Source organism: Ahaetulla prasina, chromosome 1 (assembly GCF_028640845.1).
Source record: "Ahaetulla prasina isolate Xishuangbanna chromosome 1, ASM2864084v1, whole genome shotgun sequence".
In the NCBI taxonomy this organism is placed as follows: domain Eukaryota; kingdom Metazoa; phylum Chordata; class Lepidosauria; order Squamata; family Colubridae; genus Ahaetulla; species Ahaetulla prasina.
The window spans coordinates 371,987,369-372,005,026 of NC_080539.1; the positions used below are offsets into that span (position 1 = coordinate 371,987,369).

The window sequence follows — 17,658 nt, forward strand, 5'->3', positions numbered from 1 at the left end:
GGAGAGGTGGGAACAACAGAAGTAGGGGTGAGGCAGGCCTAGGAAGTGCTGAGTCATGGAGCCACACCCCACAGGATATAAAGGCAGCAAGAGCTGCTGTGCCTCTTCGTAGCAGGCAAATTAACTGCTGAACTAAGAGCTGAAGTAGTTTGTTCCTGGGTGACTTATCGGCATCAAGAGAGATAACAGAGACACTTGGCAGACGCTCGCTAGTTTGCTGCCAGAAGCTGATAGTTGCCGGCTAATTATGTCATCGCTCGGACTGAGGCGAGGGGGGACAAAACACCTGGTATCACATCCATGTTGTTTTCTGACAGTATTGAACTAATCAGTCATTATCTTTTAAGCCACATACATGGTGAAAATTATTTAGGGGATGTGACCTTAAGCATGTGATTTAGATCCTCTGACATCCATAATTTATTTGCGGTAAGTTATCCTACTACAGATAGTCCTCGACTTACAACTGTCCATTTAGTGACCATTCAATGCAACAGCATTAAAAAAAATAGTGACATGACCAGTTTTCATACTTATGACCGCGGCAGCATCCCCATGGTTAAATGAACACAATTCAGGTGCTTGGCCACTGGTTCATCTTTATGACTGTCGCAGTGTTTTGGGGTCACGTGATCCCCTTTTCGACCTTCCGACAGGTAAAACCAATGGGCTAACCAGATTCACTTAACAACGGTGCCGCTAACTTAAAACTGCAGTGATTCATTGAACAACTATGGCAAGAAAAGCCGTAAAATGGGGCAAAACTCACTTGTCTCACTTAGCAACAGACAGTTCCGGCTCCATTGTGGTCGTAAGTTGAGGACTACCTCTATTTCATGAAAGCAGTGATTTCCAGAGGGGCTAGAAGTGTTCAAGAGCCAAAAATGGCCCCTCCAAATGATTTTCTCATGCACGGACATCCCTCTGGCCTTCTTTTTTAAATTTTGCCCCTACAAGTCTGAACCAGGCCCAACCCTGCTTAGCTTCCCACCTAAGAGAAGGTCAGGCAGATTCTCTGCCCAAACAGGAAATGGGCTTTCAAACTTGTGATTAAGGGTTAGAAGAGGAATGATAAAAAGCTCTAATCAGCCTCAGGAACCATTGATTTCCTAACCCAAAAGATCACATCAATTTCAAAAATGTGCTTCCATTCTCGTTAAACTACCTCTGGGTCAATGGAATGAAGGAATGAATCTTCTAAAATTGCACCTTATGTGCACCTGGATAGATGTGATTGTTATTTTACTATTCTAGATGAATCAAAAATTGGAATTAAGAATGCAGGGAGAAATATCAACAACCTCAGATATGCAGATGATACCACTCTAATGGCAGAAAGCGAAGAGGAACTAAAGGGTCTCTTGATGCGGTTGAAGGAGGAGAGTGTAAAAGTTGGCTTGAAACTCAACATTAAGAAAACTAAGATCATGGCATCCAGCCTTCTCAATTCCTGGCAGATAGATGGAGAAGAAATGGAGGTAGTGACAGATTTTATTTTCCTAGGCTCCAAGATCACCGCAGATGGGGACTGCAGCCAAGGAATTAAAAGATGCTCGCTCCTGGGGAGGAAAGCTATGGCAAATCTAGACAGCGTACTAAAAAGCAGAGACATCACCCTGCCAACAAAAGTGCGTATAGTCAAGGCTCTGGTTTTCCCAGTTGCAATGTCTGGCTGTGAAGGTTGGACCATAAGGAAGGCTGAGCACCAAAGAATTGAGGCCTTTGAACTCTGGTGCTGGAGAAGACTCCTGCAAGTCCCTTGGACTGCAAGGCGAACAAACAAGTCAGTCCTAGAGGAGATCAACCCTGACTGCTCTTTAGAAGGCCAGATCCTGAAGATGAAACTGAAATACTTTGGCCACCTAATGAGAAGGAAGGACTCACTAGAGAAGAGCCTAATGCTGGGAACGATGGAGGGCAAAAGAAGAAGGGGACGGCAGAGAAGGAGGTGGCTGGATGGAGTCACTGAAGCAGTCAGCATGAGTTTAAATGGACTCCAGAGGATGGTAGAGGACAGGAAGGCCTGGAGGAACGTTGTCCATGGAGTCGCGATGAGTCGGACACGACTTCGCAACTAACAACAACATTACATTACTGCCTTCAGTCCAACATCATGCAAGACATCAAGCTGGGTAGAGGTGGTTTCAGCCGGTTCGGACCAGTTCTCCCGGCCCGGGTCTATGCCATCCTATTTAGGCACATTTTTGAGGCCGGGTGCAGAAGGCACACACGCGTAAAGCTCATGTGCAGGAGGCAGGCATGTGCACAAACTGGGCGTGCGCAAGGCAAACCAGTAGCAACATAATGTGAAACTCACTGCTGAAGCTGGAGTAACAGCCAACAGAAGATGATTAGAACAGGGGTCTCCAACCTCGGTGACTTTAAGACTTGGGGACGTCAACTCCTAGAGTTCCTCAGCCAGCTTTGCTGGCTGAGGAACTCTGGGAGTTGATGTCCCCAAGTCTTAAAGTCACCAAGATTGGAGACCCCTGGATTAGAAGATCGGCTCAAGGTCCAGAAGGATCTTTAAACAGACTTCAACCTGGGGCCCTTTCCAACAAAAGACAATTCAGTGGTGAGAAAAGGAAGGTTTTACACTTAGGCAAGAAAAAAATCCAAATGCACAGGTATAGGATAGGACAGGTTGCTTCCAACCTGCCTTCCATTAAGGACCTGTATACTACACAAATCAAGAAGAGGGCCGGGAAAATATTTACAGATCCCTCACATCCTGGACATAAACTGTTTCAACTCCTACCCTCAAACGCTCGACGCTACAGAGCACTGCACACCAGAACAACTAGACACAACAACTAGACACAAAAACAGTTTTTTTCCCGAAGGCCATCACTCTGCTAAACAAATAATTCCCTCAACACTGTCAAACTATTTACTAAATCTGCACTATTAATCTTCTCATCATTCCCACCACCCAACTCCTTCCACTTATGAATGTATGACTGTAACTTTGTGGCTTGCATCCTTACGATTTATACTGATATTGTTTCCTGATTGCTTATTTGTAGCCTATGACTATCATTAAGTGGCGTATCATTAAGTGTTAAGTTTGTATCCTATGACTATCATTAAGTGTTGTAAGTGTTGTACCTTGATGAAGGTATCTTTTCTTTTATGTACTCTGAGATCTTATGCACCGACAAATTCCTTGTGTGTCCAATCACACTTGGCCCATAAAATTCTATTCTATTCTATTCTATTCTATTCTATTCTTTTCCATTCCATTCCAGGTGGTCTATTCTATTCTATTCTATTCTATTCTATTCTATTCTATTCTATTCCATTCCATTCCATTCCATTCCTTTCCTTTCCATTCTAGGTGGTCTATTCTATTCCATTCTATTCTATTCTAGGTGGTCTATTCTATTCTATTCTATTCTATTCTATTCTATTCTATTCTATTCTATTCTATTCTATTCTATTCTATTCCATTCCATTCCTTTCCTTTCCTTTCCATTCCATTCTAGGTGGTCTATTCTATTCTATTCTATTCTATTCTATTCTATTCCATTCCATTCTATTCTAGGTGGTCTATTCCATTCCATTCCATTCCATTCTATTCTAGATGGTCTATTCTATTCTATTCTATTCTATTCTATTCCATTCCATTCCATTCTATTCTATTCTGTTCTATTCTATTCTATTCCGTTCCATTCCATTCCAGGTGGTACCTGGCTCAGTAGTAATTGCAAGAGGGGTCTTGGAGTCTTAATGGACGATCATTTAAACGTGAGCCAGCTGTGTGCTGCAGCTGCCAAAAAAGACAACACAATCCTTAGGCTGCGTCAACAGAAAGATGACACCAAGGTCAGAAGAAGCAATATTACCACTTCGTACTGCACTACGCAGTGAGGCCACACTTGGAATCCTGCATCCAGTTTTGTTCCCCAGAATACAAGGAAGACGTTGAGCCCTCTGGAAAGAGTGCAGAAAAGAGCAACGAAGGTGATTAGGGGACCAGAGACTAAACTGTCTCTGAAAAGGGCCTCTGGTGGCTCAGCAGACTAAGTCTGTCTGCTATTAACAGCAGCTGCCTGCAATTACTGCAGGTTCAAGTCCCACCAGGCCCAAGGTTGACTCAGCCTTCCATCCTTTATAAGGTAGGTAAAATGAGGACCCAGATTGTTGGGGGCAATAAAAGTTGACTTTGTATATAATATACAAATGGATGAAGACTATTGCTTGACATAATGTAAGCCGCCCTGAGTCTGCGGAGAAGGGCGGGATATAAATTCGAATAAATAAAACAAAAACTGTATGGCGAATGGTGAAGGAATTAGGTACGTCAAGTTTAACAAAGAGAAGGACATGATAGCAGTCTTCCCATTTTTGAGGGGCTGCCACAGAGAGGAGGAGATCAAGCTATTCTCCAAAGCCCCTGAAGGCAGGAGAAGAAGCAATGGGTGGAAACTAATCAAGGAGAGAAGCAACCTAGAAATTTCCTGCAGTGAGAACAATTAACCAGTGGAACGCCTTGCCTCCAGAAGTTCTCGGGGCTCCATCCCTGGACCTTTATAAGAAGAGATTGGCCAGTCATTTATCTGAAATGGTACAGGGTCTCCTGCTTGAGCGGGAGTGGGGGGCTGGACTAGAAGACCTCCAAGGTCCCATTCATCTCTGTTATAGTGTTATTTTGAAGATCACTTTTATAAGAAGGCAGAGCAAATGAATCTGCCCAAATTCTGGGGGTAAAAGTCCACGTCTTACTTGCCTCGTTTGAGAAAACCAGCCTGAAGGTCTCTTGTGTCTACAGAAGGCCGATCTTTATATATATATATATTTGTTTTCTGAGGTTTTCACGGGTGCTTGTATGTAGGTCTTTGGTAATTCGGGTTTTCTCCCGTGTAAAATTGGAAGTGTCTTGGCAACGTTTCGACGAAGTCTCATTCGTCATCTTCAGGCTTCAGCTTCGTGCTTCTGGGAGCAATGTGTGATCGCAGCTGTTTCTTCCTTTTAACTGCTAGTGGGCATTTGAACTGATTGGGTGGGAGCTTGGCTGTGCTCTGATTGGATGGGGGTTTTTTTGTGCTCTGATTGGCTGGGGGTGTCCTGTTTGGGTGGGGCTTGGTTGTGCTCAGATTAGTCTGAGCTGCAGGGGGATTTGAGCTAATGAGCTGCATTGCTGTTGTTTGGCTTCGTGTTCTTGGTCATGCTACATCTTCATAGTGGGTGTCAGACTAATCTGAGCACAACCAAGCCCCCACCAACACAGGACACACCCCCATCCAATCAGAGCACAAAAAAAACCCCCATCCAATCAGAGCACAGCCAAGCTCCCACCCAATCAGTTCAAACCCCCACTAGCAGTTAAAAGGAAGAAACAGCTGTGATCACACATTGCTCCCAGAAGCACGAAGCTGAAGCCTGAAGATGACGAATGAGACTTCGTCGAAACATCGCCAAGACACTTCCAATTTTACGCAGGAGAAAACCCGAATAACCAAATACCTACATATATATATATATATATATATATGTATGTATGTATGTATGTATGTATGTATACATTTCAATCTTTATTGGAGTTTCTAAACACTCAGAAAGTTGTTTTCCTATTGTTTTGTTTTGTTTAGTTTTCCTTTGGGGAAAACTTGCATGCCTGTCCAATGAATGTGTATTTTTAAGAAGGGTGGGACGGCTATTTCTAGGCGAAAATATAAATCAGAACTCGGAGCAGCTGTTGACAAACGGAACTGAATTCCAGATCTCGAGTCAGTGCAGCAGATACAGCATTTTTCCCCCCTTCTTGAGAGGGAAGAAAAAGTCAACAATTGTCCTGCCTTGTTGAGATCAAAGTTGCAGCTTTTGGGATTCCGTAAGTGTCAAATTCACACAAACCAGAAAAACATACACAGATGCATATTCCAGTTGGAAAATTCTTTCCCCTGGTTGGCAAATTCAAGGAGGGAGAGAGGGAGGGAGGAAGGCAAGGAGGGTAGAAAAAAAGAAGGGAGGGAGGGAGGAAGGAGAGGAAGGGAGGGAGGGAGGGAGGAAGGAGGGTAGAAAGGAAGGGAGGGAGGAAGGAAAGGAAGGTAGAAAGGTAGGAAAGGAAGGGAGGGAGGGAGGAAGGAAAGGAAGGAGGGTAGAAAGGGAGGAAAGGAAGGGAGGAAGGGAGGGAGGAAGGAAAGGAAGGAAGGAAGGAAAGGAAGGAGGGTAGAAAGGAAGGGAGGGAGGAAGGAAGGGAAGGGGGGTAGAAAGGGAGGAAAGGAAGGAAGGGAGGGAGGGAGGGAGGAAAGGAAGGAGGGTAGAAAGGAAGGGAGGGGAGGAAGGAAAGGAAGGAAGGAAAGGAAGGAGGGTAGAAAGGAAGGGAGGAGGAAGGAAGGAGGGTAGAGAGGGAGGGAGGGAGGGAGGAGGAAGGGAGAAAGGAAGGAAGAAAGGAAGGAGGTAGAAAGGAAGGGAGGAGGAAGGAGGGTAGAAAGGAAGGAGGGAGGAGGGAGGAAAGGAAGGGAGGGTAGAAAGGAAGGGAGGGAAGAAAGGAAGGAAGGAAGGGAAGGAGGCAGAGAGGGAGGAAAGGAGGGTGGAAAGGAAGGAAGTGAGGGAGAGAGGAAGGAAGGAAAGGAAGGAGGGTAGAAAGGAGGGAGGAAAGGAAGGGAGGGAGGCAGGGAAGGAGGAAGTCATAGTGGCACAGTTGTTACAATGCAGAATTGCAGGCTGACTCTGCTCACTGCTAAGAGTTCGAGTCTCACCAGGCTCAAGGTTGATTCAGCCTTCCACCCCTCTGAGGTTGCTAAAACGAGGACCCAGATTGTTGGGGGCAAGAGGCTGACTCGGTGAACTGCTTAAAGAGGGCTGGCAAGCATTGTGAAGCGGTATATAAGTCTAAGTCTTACTTCGACGCATACTTGGAAAAGGATTCAGAGTCCTTTTGCTACAGGCAAGCTTCAAAAAAAAAAAGAGGCGGCTACTTTAAAAATCAAAGCAACCATGCAGTTGCTTTAATAAGACAATTCATTAAAGCAGCCGTCTTTTTTTTTCTTCTCCAGGCTCACACAAAGGTGACCAAAAAGACACAGCCGGCTTTAATGAAACAGCAACAGTTGTTGTTAGATTCATGCATCACCCGAAGCACTTTTGAATCATTTTCATAGTACATACACTAATAGTAAACACCCGTTAAATAGATTCATAATCATAGCCTAAGTCTAAATGTTTTCGCTCCGTTTATTCACGAGACATAGAATTGGTACGAATAACTGAGGCCACCAAGGCTGCTCGGCACCCAAAGCCAAGTAGCTCTGTAGATTTTTGTGGTGTAAAAAGGAAACAGTCGCCGGAGGCGTAGGCGTAGCCGTCCCGTCCCGCTGCGTCATGTTCATCTGGCAATTATGACCGCCGCAAAGAGAATCAACGTGGGTGCAGCTGGCTTAGAGCCGTCCCGGGAAATCTGCAGACAACGGGAGATTAAAGAGGCCATCCTGTAGGCCTTGGCAAGGAATGGAGTTGACGTCAGGTAGCGTCATATTGCTTTGAAAGACTTGGAGGGGAGTCTTAAGAGGTCACCAGTCTGACCCTCTCTCTCCTGCTCCGGGTACGATCCGCTTGGAGCATCCGACAGGTGACTGGTGCAATCTTTAGGGAAGCATGCATTTAACAACGTCACGTGGCAGGGTGTTCCGTAAGCTGACTGCCCAGAGACAGGTAGTCCTCGACTTAACGACCACAACTGAAGCCAACATTTCTGTTCCAAAGCGAGACAGCTAGTCGCTAAGTGAGTCCTGCCCCATTTTACGACCTTCCTTGCCACAGTTGTTCGGTGAGTCACTGCAGTTTTTAAGTTAGTTACACGGCCGTTAAGTGAACGGCCACGTCGTACGTATGAATCCAGTTGTCAAGCATTTGAACTGTCATCACGTGTCTATGGGGATGCCGCAACGGTCGTAAGTGTGGGGGAACGGTCGTAAATCCTTTTTTTCAGTGCCGTTGTAACTTTGAACGGTCGCTGAATGAACTGTTGTAAATCGAGGAGTGCCTGTAAAGCAGTCTTCCATTGCCTAGGTCAGCCCCATAGGAAAAAAAAAATGGAATTATTTTCCATTACCGTATATACTCGAGTATAAGCCGAGTTTTTCAGCATGTTTTTTGTGCTGAAAAACATCCCTTCGGCTTATACTCGAGTTTTTTTTTCTTCTTCTTTTTTTCACATTATACCGGATGGTGCAAACTTGGCGGGCTTTTGCATTAGCGCGGGGAAGCCCTGCCGGTGCAGTGAGAGGGCGGGGCGGGGGAGCCGCCAGCCTTCTCGGCTGAGGGAGGGAGGCTTTCCCTGACCGGTAGCTGCCTCATTTCCCTCCCTCGGCTTATACTCGAGTCCCCAGTTTACCCCAGTTTTTTGGGGTAAAATTGGGGACCTCGGCTTATACTCGGATCGGCTTATATTCGAGTATATACGGTAATCCAGAAGGGAATATCAGAATCAGCCCTAAAGAGGAGATTCAAAATCAAGGGGAACTTCATAACTATATTTATTTATTTATTAAATGTACATGCTGTCCATTTTACTCTCAGATTCAGGCTATATAACTGTACAGGCTGTCAGCCTGCGGAACAGTCCGCCACTTGATGGATTAAGTGCTGCTTCCCTAGAGGCTGGGCCAATCGTCTCTCATGTGCTTCTAGTTGATTTTACCTTGAGCTGGCGGGCGGCGGGAGGGGGGGGGGGCTGTCGTCAGACTGGATGACCTCTTAAGATCCCCTCCAAGTCTTTCAAACCAATACAGATAGTCCTTGACTTACAACAGTTCATTTAGTGACGGTTCAAAGTTACAGCAGCACTGAAAAAAGGGACTTGACCAGCAAGTTCACACTACGATCATTGCACGCAACAATTCCCGCGGTCACATGATCAAAATTTGGCAACTGGTATGTATGACGGTTGTGGCATCCCGGGGTCACAGGATCCCCTTTTGCGACCTTCTGACAAGCAAAAGTCAAGAGGGAAGCCGGATTCACTTAACAGCCACTTAATCAATTCAACAACTGCAGTGAATCGCTTAGCAACCGGGGCAAGAAAGGTCGTAAAATGGGGCAAGACTCGCTTGAGCGACTGTCTTGCCCAACAGTGGAAATTTTGGGCTCCGTTGTGGTCGTAAATCGAGGATGACCCGCCTATGGGCTGTCAGCCCATGGAACAGCCTGCCACGTGACGTTATTTAAACGCACTGCTTCCCTTAAAGGTTACACAAGTCATCCGTCAGAGTGGAGCGGGGGTCAGGCTGGATGACCTCTAAGACACCCCCCCCCCAAGCCTTTCAAAGCAATATGAACGTCGTTCCTTGCAAATAGGATGGTCCCTTCAATCTCCCCGTCGTCTGCAGATTTCCCGGGACGGCTCTAAGCCAGCTGCACCCACGTTGATTCTTTGTGGCGGCCATAATTGCCAGATGAACATGACGCAGCGAGACGGGAACAGCCACGCCTCCCACACCTCTGGCGGCTGTTTCCTTTTTACACCACAAAAATCCAGGGCAGACCGTGGGCCAAGCCACGTGGCCTGCCAAGTTTCATTTGTTCTTCTCCAGCCGGTTTGCGTAAAAACTTCGATTTTTACTCCTTCTCCTTGGAGAAATTTCAAGGGAGCCACTGGGATTTTATTTTGGGTATACAGTCATCTCTCCAGCTGTTGTTTATCCTTATTTATCTTGTGGATGGTTTTGTTTTGTTTTTAAAAAAATGTTTTCTTGTCTTTTCGACTGTTTTAATTGTGCGGCCGTTTTAGAATCGTACGCCACCCAGAGTCCCTCGGTTGAATTGGGCGGCAGTAAAAATTGAATGGGAAAAAATGAAATGAAATGAAAAAATAAAATCGTGAAATAAAATAAAATAAATAGAATAAATAATGAAAAACAAACAAAATGTGAAATGTAAAAGAAATAAAAGAAATAAAAAAGAAAAGAAAAAGAAATAAAAGAAAATAATATAAAATGGAATATATAAAATAAAATAAAAAAATAAAATAATATAAAATGGAATATATAAAATAAAATAAAAGAAATAATATAATTAAATAAAATAAAATAAATAAAATTAAAAATATAAACAATAAAACAAATAATAAAATAAAAGATAAATAAAAGATAATATAATAAAATAAAATATAAAATAAAATAAATAAAATTAAAAATATAAACAATAAAACAAATAATAAAATAAAAGATAAAATAAATAAAATTAAAAATATAAACAATTAAAACAAATAATAAAATAAAATAAAATGTAAATAAAATAAAATAAAATAAAATATAATATAAAATAAAATAAAATAAAATAAAATAGATATACAGAGCCCTTGAATGACGTGGTCTAATAACCCTATGTACAAAAACTCCAGTTTGGAGACTTGCAAATGTTTTAGCAAAGAAAATTTACCATTTACCGTTTTAGAGAGACCAGCTTACCTGGGAATCCGACTCCACCGATTGCAACGGGATTTACTCATGAGTAAGGGATTCCTTGGAGTGCAAGGAATTGGGTTAGGGTTGGATCTACACCTTCCTAAATCCGGACCTGCACTGTTTACTTAGGAGTAGTAATTTTGCACACCCAACCAGCCAACCCTGGCAGCTTGCAGTTCCACAAAACGCAAGTCAAGAAGTTCCCCAGACTTTGCAATTTTGGCATCTGCACGACCAAGGGCAAACGGGGGAGGGGAGGACTTTCCCACCATCAGGAACTCAGGTTCCCCATTCCCACGTGCAAAACACCCGGGATTAAAGTCAAATCTCATCCCGCCAACCTTTTTTGGGGTTGCGTTGCAGCCTGGAAGGACTTTAGCAAATACTCACTGTGCCCCAAACGGATCTTTCTTACTCCTCTTCCCCCAGATCCTCTTCTCGCCAGATCCAAAGTTTGGCGCCTTTTTTTTTTTTTTGCAAAAAATAAAAATAAAAGCAAAAATAAAAGAGCAAAAACTTACAATCGGTCGGTCTTAGCAAATGCAAACTTCAAAGGGCCCAAGAGGTTTTTAATTTTTTTAATTTTAATGAATTAATTAATTTATTTATTTTTTGCACGAGAAAAGAGCCCGCGATTCCTATGCAAAGAAGCTGGAAAGGAGCAGGGAACGCGGCAGCCGCGCCAAAGCAAAAAAGAAAAATCTGCTTTTTCTCTCGCTCTTTTTTTTTTTTTACAACTCCCGGCTTTGGAGTTTGGCGGGGAAATTTGCCCGGCGCCGATCGGAGCCTCCTGATTGGTCAGCGGTGGCGGGAATCTGAGAAAAGGGGCGTGGCTTGAGGAGGGAAGGCCTTCACCGACCTGGTCTCCCTCCCGCTTTCCTGAGGGGTCGCGCCTAACTGCGCAGGCGCGAAATTCTGCTGATTTTTATTTTATTTTAATAATAATAATAATAATAATAATTTAATTTTTATACCGCCCTTCTCCCGAAGGACTCAGGGCGGTGAACAGGCAAATAAAATAATACAATATATTACAATAAAACACATTTTAAAAAACTTATTCAAAATAGCCTAAATTTAAAATACCATACAAAATTTTTTTTTTTATTATTTTATTTTATTTATTTTTGGGGGTTGTAATCTTGGGGATTGGGTTGAAATCTTTGGACAGTCCGTTTCTTGCTTTCTCTTTCCATTCTGGAAAAAAAAATATCCTCCTCATTTCCTGGGATATCAACTCGTTGTATGCTCAGAGGCACTCTTGTTCTGGCCACTCTTTGGAAAGCTGGAAGTCTTAGCACTGTCATTGCCAAGCATATCCCTGGGCATCGGCTTCTCCTCTGCCTAGAGAGAACGTTAAAAATTAACTAACAAATTACTCTTTCATGAATGATTAAAGTTAAAGTATGGTTAGGCCACCTTTTCCCAAGCCTCTTGGACATGAGGCCCCATAATCCACAATGACCAGTCTGGGAATTGGGGAATTTGCCATCTCACACACCTGAGGATGCCAAGTTGCAAAAAAAAACTTTTTTTTGACTTTCACATTGCCGGAAGTGTTATAATTTATTTTAAGAACCAGAACTTAATCCATAGAACCAGTGATGGGATTCAGCCAGTTCGCAACACTTCGGGAGAACCGGTTGTTAACTTTTTGAGCAGTTTAGTGAACTGGTTGCTGGCAGAAATCATTAGGGCAGAGAACCGGTTGTTAAATTACTTGAATCCCACCACTGCATAGAACCTCTTGGTTATATGAATAGAATAGAATAGAATAGAATAGAATAGAATAGAATAGAATAGAATAGAATAGAATAGAATAGAATAGAATTATTTATTGGCCAAATGTGATTGGACACACAAGGAATTTGTCTTGGTGCATATGCTCTCAGTGTACATAAAAGAAAAGATACGTTCATCAAGGTACAACATTTACAACACAAATTATGGTCAATATATCAATATAAATCATAAGGATTGCAAAGCAACAAAGTTACAGTCATACAGTCATAAGTGGAAAGAGATGGGTGATGGGAACGATGAGAAGATTAATAGTAGTGCAGATTTAGTAAATAGTTTGACAGTGTTGAGGGAATTATTTGTTTAGCAGAATGATGGCCTTCGGGAAAAAACTGTTCTTGTGTCTAGTTGTTCTGGTGTGCAGTGCTCTATAGCGTCGTTTTGAGGGTAGGAGTTGAAAGAGTTTATGTCCTGGATGTGAGGGATCTGTAAATATATTCAGACATTATGCTCAACCAGGTCAGGTAAAAAAAATAATTCTGCATTCACACAATACAAGAAGTCTTTGATCTACAATAACAACTGGGCCCAAAATTTATTGCAAAGCGAGACAGTTGTTCAGGGAGTTTTGTTTCATTTTACAACCTTTCCTGCTATAGTTGTTGTTTAGTGAATCTCTGCCATTGTTGAAAACATGCTTGTTCATTGATTCAGTTTCTGCATTGACTTTGCTTGTCAGAAGGTCACAAAAAGGGATCACATGACCCTGGGACACTGCAACCGTCATAAATATGAGTCAGTTACCAAGCATCTGAATTTGAATGGGGATCCTGGAACAGTCATAAGTGAGAAAAACAGTCATAAGCCTCTCTTTCCACTGCCAATGTGAGTGGTCACTAAACAAATTGTTATAAGTCGAGGACTACCTATATGCTAAATTGGGTTAGTGTTAAAAAGAAACTCCAGTTGGTCTTTTTTGTTTCAGGAATTCAACCTGTGATCAAGATGCCTGGGGAATTCTGGGAGTTGAAGTCCACATATCTTCAAGTTGCAAAGGTTGAGAAGCACTGAATTAGGGATATTGTCCAAATACAGAAAATGGGAGTTAATTTGGTAACCGATTGAATTAGTCTCCAGGGAAGGGTGTTGCCTGAACAAGCAAGGATCTGAACCGTAAAAACATACAAGTACAGATGCTAGGTTTTTTTTTAATCCATGTTTTTTTAGGCCTGGCTAATGTTTGGTTTTGATTCTTTTTGGACAGCTAACATCAAAAACATCATTAAATAAGGACAACAAAGAATGTTCTTTCTGCGCCAACTCAGTAAGCTCAAACTGCCCAAGGAGCTGCTGATCCAGTTCTACAGAGGAATTATTGAGTCTGTCATTTGCACCTCTATAACTGTCTGGTTCGGTTCTGCAACCCAACAAGAAAAACACAGACTTCAGAGGATAATTAGAACTGCAGAAAAAACAATGGCTACCAACCTGCCTTCCATGGAGGACCTGTATACTGCACGAATCAAGAAGAGGGCCGTGAAAATATTTGCAGATCCCTCGCATCCTGGACATAAACTGTTTCAACTACTACCCTCAAAACGACGCTACAGAGCACTGCACACCAGAACAACTAGACACAAGAACAGTTTTTTCCCGAAGGCCATCACTCTGCTAAACAAATAATTCCATCAACACTGTCAAACTATTTACTGAATCTGCACTACTATTAATCTTCTCATCGTTCCCATCACCAATCTCTTTCCACTTATGACTGTATGACTATAACTTGTTGCTGGCAATCCTTATGATTTATATTGATTTATTGACCATCATTTGTGTTGTAAATGTTGTACCTTGATGAACATAACTTTTCTTTTATGTATACTGAGAGCATATGCACCAAGACAAATTCCTTGTGTGTCCAATCACACTTGGCCAATAAAAAATTCTAATCTATTCTATTTTTTTTTTATTTTGTATATACAATCACCAACATAAACAATAACCCATCATGAGAGAAAAAAGTATATATAAGTAAAAGGTTGACATTAAGTTTGAATCTATTGTTTGCTCTTGTATTGTTACGATTGAAGCTGAAGTAGTCTTTTACAGGAAGGATATTACAATAGATGATTCTGTGTGTTAAACATATAATGGTGGGTGTTTAGGGTGTTTTTGCTTGACATTGTGACTGGAGTCCTTTGGATTTGGGATAGAATAGAATAGAACAGAACAGAACAGAATAGAATAGAATAGAATAGAATAGAACAGAACAGAACAGAACAGAACAGAATAGAATAGAATAGAATAGAATAGAATAGAATAGAATAGAATAGAATAGAATAGAATTTTTTATTGGCCAAGTGTGATTGGACACACAAGGAATTTGTCTTGGTGCATAAGCTCTCAGTGTACATAAAAGAAAAGATACATTTGTCAAGAATAATAAGGTACAACACTTGATAGTCGTGAGGGAACAAATAAGCAATCAAATCATATTAGGAAACAATCAAAATAAATCTTAAGGATACCAGCAACAAGGTCACAGTCATACAGTCATAAGTGGGAGGAGATGGGTGATAGGAACAATGAGAAGATTAATAGTAATAGTAATGCAGACTTAGTGAATAATTTGACAGTGTTGAAGGAATTATTGGTTTAGCAGAGTGATGGCGTTCGGGGGAAAACTGTTCTTGTGTCCAGTTGTTCCGGTGTGCAGGGCTCTATAGCGTCGTTTTGAGAGTAGGAGTTGAAACAGTTTATGTCCAGGATGTGAGGGGTCTGTAGATATTTTCACAGCCCTCTTTTTGACTCGTGCAGTATACAGGTCCTCAATGGAAGGCAGGTCGGTAATAATGGTTTTTTCTGCAGTTCTAATGATCCTCTGAAGTCTGTGTCTTTCTTGTTGGGTTGCAGAACCAAACCAGACCGTTATAGAGGTGCAGATGACAGACTCAATAATTCCTCCGTAGAACTGTATCTAGGTTATAACTATGTGGAAGGAATAAATAAAATAACAAAATATCAGAGTTGGAAGAAACCTTAGAGGTCTAGTCCAACCCCCTGCTCAGGCAGGAAACCCTGTACTATTCCAGACAAGTGACTGTCCAATTGTTGGAAGGAAAATCCAAAAATGCATATAGTCAAGGCTGTGGTTTTCCCAGTTGCAATGGATGGCTGTGAGAGTTGGACCATAAGGAAGGCTGAGCGCCAAAGAATTGAAGCCTTTGAACTCTGGTGCTGGAGAAGACTCCTGCGAGTCCCTTGGACTGCAAGGCCATCCAACCGGTCAGTCCTAGAGGAGATCAACCTTGACTGCTCTTTAGAAGGCCAGATCCTGAAGAGGAAACTCAAATACTTTGGCCACCTAATGAGAAAGAAGGACTCACTGGAGAAGAGTCTAATGCTGGGAACAATGGAGGGCAAAGGAAGAAGGGGACGGCAGAGAACGAGGTGGCTGGATGGAGTCACTGAAGCAGTCGGCGGGAGCTTAAATGGACTCCAGAGGATGGTAGAGGACAGGAAGGCCTGGATGAACTTTGTCCATGGGGTCGTGATGAGTCAGACATGACTTTGCAACTAACAACAACAACAACAACAGTTTGTCCGAGTTAATCTTGTCAACCTAATTGCTTATCTGGAGTTTCTGTCTGGCCCAGTCTTTCTGAATGGATGACCAAATCTGCATTTCTAAAAACATCCTCAGTTTCTGCTTGAGGGGCAGGGAGACTGGTGCTGGCTGGTTTCTGCTTCCTTTAAAAAAAATTTCCCCATTTTTCCTTTAAGGGAAATATTCTATCCCATCTTTTTAATATCCCCCCAAAATATTTCATTCTCTAGGAGGGAGGGAAGGTGCTGACTTCCTACAGCATCTTTTCTTAAAAACCTCCAGTGATGAAGCAATCCATTCCAATTAATGATTAATTAATTAATTAATTAATTAATGATTAATTGTTTTAACTTGCAGGAAATTTCTCCTTAGTTCTAAGTTGCTTCTCTTCTTACTTAGTTTCCACCCATTGCTTCTTGTCCTGCCTTCAGGTGCTTTGGAGAATAGTTTGACTCCCTCTTCTTTGTGGCAGCCCCTGAGATATTGGAACACAGCTATCATGTCTCCCCTAGTCCTTCTTTTTATTAAACTGGACATACCCAGTTCCTGCAACCGTTCTTCGCATATTTTATCCTCCAGTCTCCTAATCCTCTTTGTTGCTCTTCTCTGTGTTCTTTCCAGAGTCTCCACATCTTTTATATATTATGGCGACCAAAACTGGATGCAATATTCAAAGTGCGATCTCACCAAGGCAGTATAAAGTGGTCCTTACGCTTCACGCGATCTTCACCACTTCCAGGTCTTCCCAGTCTAGAATCTCTCAGTGGTCTCCTCTCTAAGACCTAACAAATGAGGGAAGGTTTGTTCCTCCATAGTTGTTGTTTTTTCCTCAAGGGGCCTCTGTGGCTCAGACTGGTAAGACAGTCTGTTATTAACACAGCTGCCTGCAATTACTGCAGGTTCTAGTCCCAACAGGCCCAAGGTTGACTCAGCCTTCCATCCTTTATAAGGTAGGTAAAATGAGGACCCAGATTGTTGGGGGCAATAAGTTGACTTTGTATATAAATATACAAATAGGATGAAGACTATTACTAACATAGTGTAAGACGCCCTGAGTCTTCGGAGAAGGGCGGGATATAAATGCAAATTTAAAAAAAAGTAAACACGGTCTGGTAGTAAAAAATGAATCCATGTTTCAAGGAAGGTGGTGCATCTGAGTGCTGGAACATTCTGCTGGTGGACTTTAAGATATGTGGACTTCAACTCCCAGAGTTCCTCAGCCAGCAAAGCAAAGCTTTGAAGAGAATTGCCCCAAGGCTACTTCTAACCATTTCCATGGCTGAGTTTCAAGAGATGGACCCTCCCTGAGGAGATCTTGGCCCGTTCTTCTCAACCTGGGTTCTTCAGGATTATCAAACCACGTAATTACCTCTCTGGTTGGCCTGGGTATAGACCACGCTTGGAATATTGCATCCAGTTTTGGTTGCCACGATACAGAAAAAGATGTGGAGACTCTAGAAAGAGTGTAGAGAATAGCAAAAAAGATGATTAGGGGACTGGAGGCTAAAACATACGATGAACGGTTGCAGGAATTGGGTTTAATGAAAAGAAGGGATGACCCGATAGCAGTGTTCCAATATCTCAGGGGCTGCCACAAAGAAGAGGGAGTCAAGCTATTCTCCAAAGCAAGGGTCTTCAACCTTGGCTGCTTTAAGACTTGTGGACTTCAACTCCCAGAGTTCCTCAGCCAGCAAAGCAAAGCTGGCTGAGGAACTCTAGGAGTTGAAGTCCACAAGTCTTAAAAAGAGCCAAGTTTGCAGACCCCTCTGCTGGTGGATCTCCAGCAGGAAGAACATTCCAGAACTGTGTTGCTCAACTCACCATTGGCAGAGACTAAGGCTAAGGTGGTCTTCCTGGAAGAGACCATCTCCACAAATATTTAGGGATTTCCATGCCGCC

At 42.6% G+C, this 17,658-nt stretch overlaps 1 protein-coding gene across 2 annotated transcripts in view; it reads right to left on the minus strand.

The window, feature by feature from the left end:
- Window positions 1-11,113, minus strand: part of UHRF1 (ubiquitin like with PHD and ring finger domains 1) — a 41,212-nt gene extending 30,099 nt beyond the window's left edge. Inside the window, exon 1 of one of the 2 annotated variants that reach the window (XM_058163590.1) lies at window positions 10,800-11,113. The gene's annotated coding sequence lies outside the window, so the exon portion shown is untranslated. Of the gene's footprint in view, window positions 1-10,412; window positions 10,540-10,799 lie in introns of those variants that run through there. The other variant, XM_058163593.1, reaches the window with a different exon arrangement.
- Between the last annotated feature and the right edge of the window lie 6,545 nt (window positions 11,114-17,658).